This window comes from Oncorhynchus kisutch, linkage group LG18, assembly GCF_002021735.2.
Source record: "Oncorhynchus kisutch isolate 150728-3 linkage group LG18, Okis_V2, whole genome shotgun sequence".
Lineage (NCBI taxonomy): Eukaryota > Metazoa > Chordata > Actinopteri > Salmoniformes > Salmonidae > Oncorhynchus > Oncorhynchus kisutch.
Genome location: NC_034191.2, coordinates 39,748,701 through 39,758,704, shown reverse-complemented (window position 1 = coordinate 39,758,704; position 10,004 = coordinate 39,748,701).

Sequence of the window (10,004 nt, the reverse complement as noted above, 5' to 3'; positions counted from 1 at the left end):
TTATGTTTGTTGTATTGTGGTTATTTGACTGACTTTTGAAAACCAAGTCAATAATAAAGTTGATTGTTCTCAAGGACAACAACCACCCGAGCCACTGCCTGTTCCCTCCGCTACCATCCAGAAGGAGAGGTCAGTACAGGTGCATCAAAGCTGGGACTGATGAGACCGGAAAAACAGCTTATATCTCAATGGCATCAGACTGTTAAACAGCCACCACTAACAGAGTCTACAGCTTACATACAGACTCGAAATCATTGGTCACTTTAATAAAATGTATCACTAATTAACTTTAATGTTTACATATCTTGCACCACTGATCTCATTTGTATATACTGTATTTTATTGCATCTTGCCTATGCCGCGCTATCATTGCACATCCAAATATGTATATATTCTTATTCCATTCCTTTACTTAGATTTGTGTGTATTAGGTAGTTGTGGAATTGTTAGATTACATGTTAGATATTGCTGCACTGTCAGAACTAGAAGCACAAGCATTTCGCTACACTCGCAATAACATCTGCTAACCATGTGTATGTGAAAATAAAAGAGTGCCGCACACTCTAGGAGCTCGGATGCAAAAATGTAATTACCAACGTTTCGACAGCCAAGCTGTCTTCATCAGGGTTTAATCAAACACTGCAGGATGACTCGTTTATATAGTGTCAAAAGACACAGGTGTCTGTAATCATGGCCAAGACTGGCCTAATATCATTGATCAAATATTAAAATGGCATACAAACAACAAATGGATAGCATACGATCATAAGTTCATTTTCGACTACACAAGCTTACAAACAATTACAATGGCAAAGTCACAATAATCACAAGAATGGCTTCAGATCAAAGTCTACGTTGAGACCGAAAGGAGCAAGGGTCTTTAAGTTAGATCCAGGCAGCCTCTCGTTTTAACAATAAATTATCAAGGTCACCCCCTCTCTTAGGGAGGGTGACATGTTCGATGCTAATATAACGCAGAGACGAAATCGAGTGGCCTGCCTCCAAGAAGTGGGCCGCAACTGGTAAGTAAAGTTAACACCTAATGGTGCTACGATGCTCTGAGATACGTACTTTTAATTCGCGCTTTGTTTTACCCACATAATTTTTTACCACAAGGACAAGTTATAATTTAAATAACTGCCTTAGTGGAGCACGTAATAACACCTTTAATTGGGATCGATTTCCCTGTTTGTGGGTGTTTGAAGGATCTACGTTTATAAGTGCCATTGCATTGAGCACAGCCATAACATTTTGTAATTTCCATCCAGTAGGGGCGCAAGGGGCGTTGTTCAGGAATATCTTGGGGTGGTAAATCAGAGTGTACCAATTGGTCTCTGAGATTTCTGCCCCGCGAGAATACGACCAAGGGAAGGTCCGAAAACACATTACCGAGACTTTCATCGGATTTTAGAATGTTCCAATGTTTGTGAACGATTCCCTTAATTTGTTCAGAACGCTTTGAATAGCGGGTAGTTAGAACACAATAATGCGTCTTTTTGCGAGACTGACCTTGAAAAAGGTTATGTCTCGTTTTTGAATTTTCTCAATGGCAATATTAATCTGATCATTTTTGTAGCCCCTCTCCTTGAACTTTCTTTTGGTCTCAGCCATATTTCTGTCGAAATCTGATTGTTTTTTGCAAATTCTTTTGATTCGACAGAATTGGCTGTAAGGGCAAACTATTTTTCAAGGGAAGTGGGTGACAACTATCAGCCCTCAACAAACTGTTACGATCAGTAGGCTTCCTGTAAAGATCAGTGAAAAGAACATTATCTTCACACAAGATCAGAAGATCAAGAAAAGTGATTTGACGTGTATCAAGATTGCATAGTAAATCTCAAATGATCAGAACAGGAGTAAAGAAAAGCATGGAATACCTGGAGATGTTTTGCATCACCCCTCCATAGAACAAAAATATCCTCAATATACCGTTTCCAAATAATGATGTTAGACAAGAACATTTTTGAGAGGATTGAAAATAGACTCTCAATGTAACCCACATACAACTTAGCATAGTTAGGACCCATGGGGGATCCCATAGCAGTACCCTTCGTCTGAATAAAGAAATAATTTAGAAACATGAAATAGTTCATTTAGGGTCACGTTGCAGAAGAAAATGTTCCATAGCTTCAATACCGCCCTCGTGTGGAATATTTGTGTATAACGACTCAACATCAAAAGTAACTAACAAGGTATTCTCAGGGAGAGCATCAAGAGATTCAATGATAGAGATCATACTGCTTGTGTCCTTTACAAAGGATGGGAGCTGTTCTGCGAGTGGTCTAATAAAAAAGTCAACAAAAGTAGATAGAGAGGCCGTTACTGCATCAATGCTCGCTACAATAGGGCGCCCTGGAGGTTTTGTAACATTCTTTTGTAATTTCGGCAATGTGTAGAAAGTGGCAATTTTAGGGTATTGAATAGCCAGAAAGTCATGTTCTTCTTTGGTTATCTGACCAGAACTTAAATAACCATCTAGGACAGTAAAGATATTATTCTGAAATTGGGAAGTGGGGTCACTTCTGAGTTTCTTGTAAAAGGTGTTGTCAAGCAGCTGTCTACGACACTTATTTACATAAACTGTCCTATCCATGAGTACAACCGACCCATCCTTATCAGCAGGACGAATAAGGACTGACGTATCGGATTGTAAATCAAGCAAAGCTTGTTTTTCATCAGGTAAATTATGGAAAGATTTGGACCCCTGTTTATTCTTAAGGAGATGTCCAACATCTTTTTCCACAAGTCTGCAATATTTCTCGATAGAGTGATTGCGATTGGCTGGAGGTATAAAATAATTCTAGCTTCTAAAAGGAGTCGGAGTATGTGCAGGAGAGCAACCTACTGGTTCAATAGAAGTGCCAGAATTAGGGGAGCTAAAGTATTCCCTTAAACGGATGTTTCAAAAAAAAAAAAACTTAAATATGTCTACCTTAACATCAAAATCGTTGCACTGGGTTGTAGGCACAAAAGATAACCCTTTTTTAAGCAAAGAGACATGGGCAGGGCTCAATATCGTGCTTGATAAATTAAAGACTCTCAGTCCCGTGGGTTCTGGGACTGTTTGAACGGTCTCCTCTGCCTCTGAAAGTCGTTCCTTCTTACCCCGTCGGGTGCGGCATCTCGTCTATGCGCGTGCCTGCGGCCACCCCTGCCCTTCCGTCCGTCCAGTCTCTCGTTGAATAAAAAACTACCACTGGAAGCCGATGAGGCGCTGGTTGTAGAGCGTTGGTCAGACGGGGGTGGATAGAAGTAAGCGGCATCCCTCCTGCGTCTGCCATGGAGAGGAGGAGCAGGACCTCCCTTGTCAGGGTTTCTCCAGAAGTAGACTTTATCCTCGGCCTTGTCTTTTTTGTCTTTGTTGAATTTCTTAATTTTAAGTTCCTTTATTTCTGTAGACAACTTGTCCTGGAGCGCTTGGTTAGTTTTCATCAGTTCATTGAATATGCCATCATCATTAACAGCTATTTGTAAAGCTGTGCCTTTGTCTTTAATCGTGTTATCCATTTCAATAAAATCCTTCTTCAACTGGTCAACAATTAATGTCAACCATTTTATTTTCAAATTTCAAATTTTATTTTAATGTGTATGTGACCAATAAAATTTGAGTTATTCATCAGCACCACTCTTGACTTCCACCTCTGCCGACTAATAGCCTAATGTTGGCTGCCTAGTATATTTATTTGCGCACTGCATGGGAAAAAGGAGAAGCACAGTGAACAGCGACTGATGATGTGAGAGCAACGAGAGAGCGGCGAGTAGGTGGTGATCGGGGCATGTCATCGACTGGGGACAGAGCGGACCTTGAAAGACCATGAATCTCAACGATGATGCTGAGGGACCGGGGAGATCAATGAATAAACAGGTGACGGATGTGCTCTGTTCTTGAAGATTGGTGGGCAAAGTCAAGGCAAACCCAATCACTCATAAATTAAAGGTAAGTTTAGAGGGGAATTTAACTGGGTTTATCACTTTGTAGATGTAGGCTTAAGTTCTGACTGCTAATTCTAAGCTTGACCCATCGCATCAACACTTTATCTATTTATAGTGAGCAAAAATATAAATGCAACATGCAACACTTTCAACGATTGTACCGAGTTACAGTTCATATAAGTCAATTGAAATAAAATAAATAAATCATTAGGCCCTGCTCTGGTGGACATTGCTGCAATCAGCATTCCAATTGCATACTCCCTCAACTTGAGATATCTGTGGCATTGTGTTGTGTGACAAAAGGCACATTTTAAAGTGGCCTTTTTTAATTGTCCCCAGCACAAGGTACACAAGTGTAATGATCATACTGTTTAATCAGCTTCTTGATATGCCACACCTGTCAGGTGGATGGATTATCTTGGCAAAAGGGAAATGCAGATTTACAGTGATGTGAACAAATTTGTGCACACAATTTCAGATAAATAAGCTTTTTGTGTGTATGGAACATTTCTGGGATCTTTTATTTCAGTTCATGAAATGTGGGACCAACACTTTACATGTTGCGTTTATATTTTTGCTCAGTAAATTTGATATCAGAGGGTGTTTGAGTTGTTGATTTACCTCCTCGCTGCTTCTTACCTCATCCCAGAGACAGTCATTCAAATGACACCTTGGTGAATTACTGTGTTACTATACGCACACGCATGCTCTATTGTCAACTTATCTAACAAAACAGATCACCTGTATCTCATTTTTAATAAAAGATGTATGTATATAGAAGGATTTGTATGCAAAACCTGTCTTGCTTTAGCCCACTGACCTGTTCGTGAACTGGCTCAGTAAGCCTAGTCGGCTCCTCAAACTTGTTGAGAGAGAGCTGTTACAGAAAACAAAGCAGAGTAGCAACAATTAGACAATGATACGCCATGAACACCTCCATAATATAGCCTCGCCATGAGCTGCATTGTACGAAAATACTTCAAATCATCACACTGAGGAAGACGACATGAAAGAGTGAGGTGGAACACATAATGAGGTTGTGGTATTTGCAGTATGCTTTTTCCAACACTTTATTTCCCTGTACTTATTCCACTGGTTCTACCTGCCATTTAATAGGAAGTTAGTTACTAGCGAAGTGCTGTTATTTAGAAACAAATCATTAACGCATAGGTCATTAATGTGTTATTAATCTTGCAGAATGTAGACATGCAGCTCTGAATATTGCATTATGTGGCATTGCTGTAGAGTCTGGCTTTACTGTGTAAATAAAAGTTTACCATGTAAATCCCGGGATATTTCTGTAAGGTACTGTAAAATAAAGTGCCACCATGCTTTCTTATGAGACCCTCCATTGCCACATACTGTACCTCAATGTGGGTCATGGTCTGTTTGCACTCAATGGCAGGGTACTTGTGGAACACATAGAACCCACTTCCTCCTTCCTGTTTCACATCTGTCGTCCTGAAGTAGCTCCCTGCCTTCAGAGGCTGCAAATCAAACAGGTATGATAAACTTAAGTCTTTCACAAACAGTCATAAAACATGAATGACACTGCGCTCCCTATCGAGACCCAACATCTTTCATTGCCCGTTGTTAAATTGACAAGGAACTAGCTGAAAAAGGGAAATGCTGGAGTTTATGGAATGCAACAGGGACAGTGTGAATGTCCAGCATGAATGAGCCCATTCAGAGTGCAGTTAGTTTCCAAACGAGAGAGGAACTCACGTCAAGACCGAACACCTCGTCGAAGCAGCGGGAGCTCCTTAGGTACCAGGAGATGTTGAGTTTAACCGGAGGGTCACAGTGTTCCGTCAACCCTGGAACAGTAGACATGTTATGAAAACAACTTGGAGCTCTCTCCAGATCTGTTCCTGTCTGAGGGCCAGAGGCTACTACTTCCTCCCCCAACAGGTTTTCCCATGCTATTACTGTCTACTCAATAAAGTAGCATCTTGTATACAGTAATGCTATCATACAAATATCCTGCACTGACAGTATACCATCCTACAATTCCCGTCAGAGGAAGGGTAATCATTGTCTTGCTATATGATATTCTACACGGTTCAGTAAATAACTGTATTTTATCCTAACTTGTAGAACATAAGAGAGGCCTACTTACATTGCAACTGAATGACAGTATTGTTAACATTGTCTTGATGAAGAGAGAAAAAAACAGCTTCTTCTAAGTTTCCTCTTACACAAGCTGTGGCAAAATGTCAAAGGTATTCATACTTGGGGCTCCCAAGTGGCGCAGTGGTCTAAGGCACTGCAACTCAGTGCAAGATGTGACACTACAGTCCCGGGTTTGAATCCAGGCTAAATCCAGCTGTGATTGATAGTCAATATTCTGGTTTTAAAAAACCTGTTGGGTTTCAAATGATCTGAACAAAATAGCTCAATTGCTAATAAGGAATTTAGCTAGACATGAGGGCAGGTAGTGTATGAATGAATGGATTAGAATTACTTGTATTGTTTAGTCGTGAAACACAACCCCATTGCAAAACCCCCGATATGGTACAAGAATAAGGATACTTTGGCAGGCCTAATCAAAACAGAACGATAATGTTACATTGTTTATAATATAGTGGAAGCTGTTACAATGTTACATTGTTGTTGTTGTTGTTGTTGTTGTTACAGACCTTTCCAGAATGGTGCATAGGGTGTAAAACTAAAGAAAGGCAAGTGTTGCCTCAATGCCTCCTCCTGTAGATTGCAACAGCATATCAACTATTAAAATAGATTAATCTGGCTAAATAGAGAATGTTCTAAACAAGCTCTAAATATATGTTCTGGTACTATTAAAATAGATTAATCTGGCTAAATAGAGAATGTTCTAAACAAGCTCAAAATATTTGATTATGTTTTGGTAGGACATGATGATACGCACAAGACGATGATGATACACTGTTGACGTTTAAGATCCATTTTCCCGGCTCTGACTGCATGTAACGGGCGTGTAAAGTGAATTAAAACTAATACAAATAGCACTTTTGTCAAGTGCCCCGTCATTTGGATCAGCAGCCTTCTTCAGCAGGTTTGTGACCGTCTGACAGGCTCGTTCAGCCTCCCCGTTGCTCTGGGGAAACCTTCCCGTTGCTCTGGGGAAACCTTCCCGTTGCTCTGGGGAAACCTTCCCGTTGCTCTGGGGAAACCGAGGGCTGCTCGTCACATGCTCAAAGCTCACTAACCTAGTGCCCTGTAACAGAAGAGCCTCATGGTCAGCCAACTAAAGCTCCCTCACTCCAGTAGTGCTTTAGTGGCCCGTCCAGTCTGCTGCCATGCCTCTATGCAGTGTCTCATCACCTCTAAGCAGACGCTGTTGGCTATGTGCTGCTCCCTGAGCTCCCTCAGATAGTGACCACTCGCAGATAAGTTCTCTATTATTGTGTCAACATAGATGTCTGTATCCTCCATCAGTTCCCCATCTGTTTTTATAATACACACCAGATGTGCATTGAAGACTGCAAAAAAAAAAGGCAGAATAACTTGTAACAGGTTATAGTGTATTACAGTGCAATAATTGTATCCTTTTAATCCTTAATGAACATTTCAGACAGTGAGTGATCACCACGAGGTAGCCAAGCGTTACATTAAACTAACATTGCTTCTGTTCCATTCCCTTCAGTAAGCATTCAAATCATTGATTCTTAAGTTTTAATTTCGGAAGTTTATAGTCAGGGGCCAGACACACACACACACACACACCTACTTGGCCTCTGCTTAATAAATTATCCTATGGATGTGGAACCTGACAGCTGCTTTTTTGACAATGGTCAGCCTTTTCATGGATGGGAAGCATTAAAAAAAGGAAAAAAAAGCTTGTCCTCATCCAGAGGGGCGTGGATAGGGTCCTGGGTGGGTGGTGTTGATGGTGGACGCTCCGATGCCTTCCTTGCTACAACAAGGACCCCATTTCTCGAAAAGAGTAATTGGTTTCTGGGGTGGGACTCGTCTCTTGACAGAGGCTTGTGGCTCAGAACTGTGAGGGAGCACTGAGTTGCTTGTGGTTGACCACATCCCTCACCATCACTTCCTCCTTCTCTTTGCCCTGACGCTCCTCCTCCTCCTGCCGCTGCTACTGCTGCTCCTACTTCTCCTCCTCCTCCTGCCGCTGCTACTGCTGCTCCTACTTCTCCTCCTCCTCCTGCCGCTGCTACTGCTGCTCCTACTTCTCTTCCTCCTCCTGCCGCTGCTACTGCTGCTCCTACTTCTCCTCCTCCTCCTGCCGCTGCTACTGCTGCTCCTACCTCTCCCTGCCCATGCTACTGCTGCTCCTACCTCTCCCTGCCCATGCTACTGCTGCTCCTACCTCTCCCTGCCCATGCTACTGCTGCTCCTACCTCTCCCTGCCCATGCTACTGCTGCTCCTACCTCTCCCTGCCCATGCTACTGCTGCTCCTACCTCTCCCTGCCCATGCTACTGCTGCTCCTACCTCTCCCTGCCCATGCTACTGCTGCTCCTACTTCTCCTCCTGCCCATGCTACTGCTGCTCCTACTTCTCCTCCTGCCCATGCTACTGCTGCTCCTACTTCTCCTCCTGCTTCTGCTGCTCCTACTTCTCCTCCTGCTGCTGCTGCTACTGCCTCTCAAATCAAATGTATTTATATAGCCCTTCGTACATCAGCTGCTATCTCAAAGTGCTGTACAGAAACCCAGCCTAAAACCCCAAACAGCAAGCAATGCAGGTGTTGAAGCACGTTGGCTAGGAAAAACTCCCTAGAAAGTCCAAAACCTAGGAAGAAACCTAGAGAGGAACCAGGCTATGAGGGGTGGCCAGTCCTCTTCTGGCTGTGCCGGGTGGAGATTATAACAGAGCATGGCCAAGATGTTCAAATGTTCATAAATGACCAGCATGGTCAAATAATAGGTCTGAGACAGGTAGCACGTCCGGTGAACAGGTCAGGATTCCATAGCCGCAGGCAGAACAGTTGAAACTGGAGCAGCAGCACGGCCAGGTGTACTGGGGACAGCAAGGAGTCATCATGCCAGGTAGTCCTGAGGCATGGTCCTATGGCTCAGGTCCTCCGAGAGAGAGGAAGAAAGAGAGAAAGAGAGAATTAGAGTATACTTAAGTTCACACAGGACACCGGATAAGACAGTAGAAGTACTCCAGATATAACAAACTGACCGTAGCCCCCGACACAAACTACTGCAGCATAAATACTGGAGGCTGAGACAGGAGGGGTCAGGAGACACTGTGGCCCCATCCGAAGATACCCCCGGACAGGGCCAAACAGGAAGAATATAACCCCACCCACTTTGCCAAAGCACAGCACCCACACCACTAGAGGGATATCTTCAACCACCAACTTACCATCCTGAGACAAGGCCGAGTATAGCCCACAAAGATCTCCGCCACGGCACAACCCAAGGGGGGGGCGCCAACCCAGACAGGAAGATCACATCAGTGACTCAACCCACTCAAGTGACGCACCCCTCCTAGGGACGGCATGAAAGAGCACCAGTAAGCCAGTGACTCAGCCCCTGTAATAGGGTTAGAGGCAGAGAATCCCAGTGGAAAGAGGGGAACATTTAACATGTTGATCGAAATTTGGTCAAACTGATTTAAGTTTCCCTGCATTTAAAGTCCCTGACTACTAGGTGCGCCGTCTCTGGGTGAGAGTTTTCTTGTTTGCTTATGGCAGTGTTGTGTCTTTGGCTATGCCGGATTAAGTGATATGACATGCTATTCTATAAAATTATTTCTCCGTAATTAATATCACCTGTTTGAGCTAATCATGTCAATATAATTAACTAGAGAGTCGGGCACCACAAAATAATATTTATAGAGCTGTTATCTTCCAAATAAACTCTTAAAGACCTAGTAATATTTTACATCAATAGCATAATTCAGTCTCATCTGAAAGTTGTAAAAAATGTTATCTGCACGAACCCTGGCTAACAAGTTGAATCAGCAATACAAAATTGGGTTTAATTATTTATTTACTAAATACCTAACTAATCACACAGAATTACACATACACACATTTAATCATAACTTGATTACAAATTACGTTCATAAAGTAAAACGTCCCTAGCGGGCGGAACAGTTATGACAGCTTGTTACACA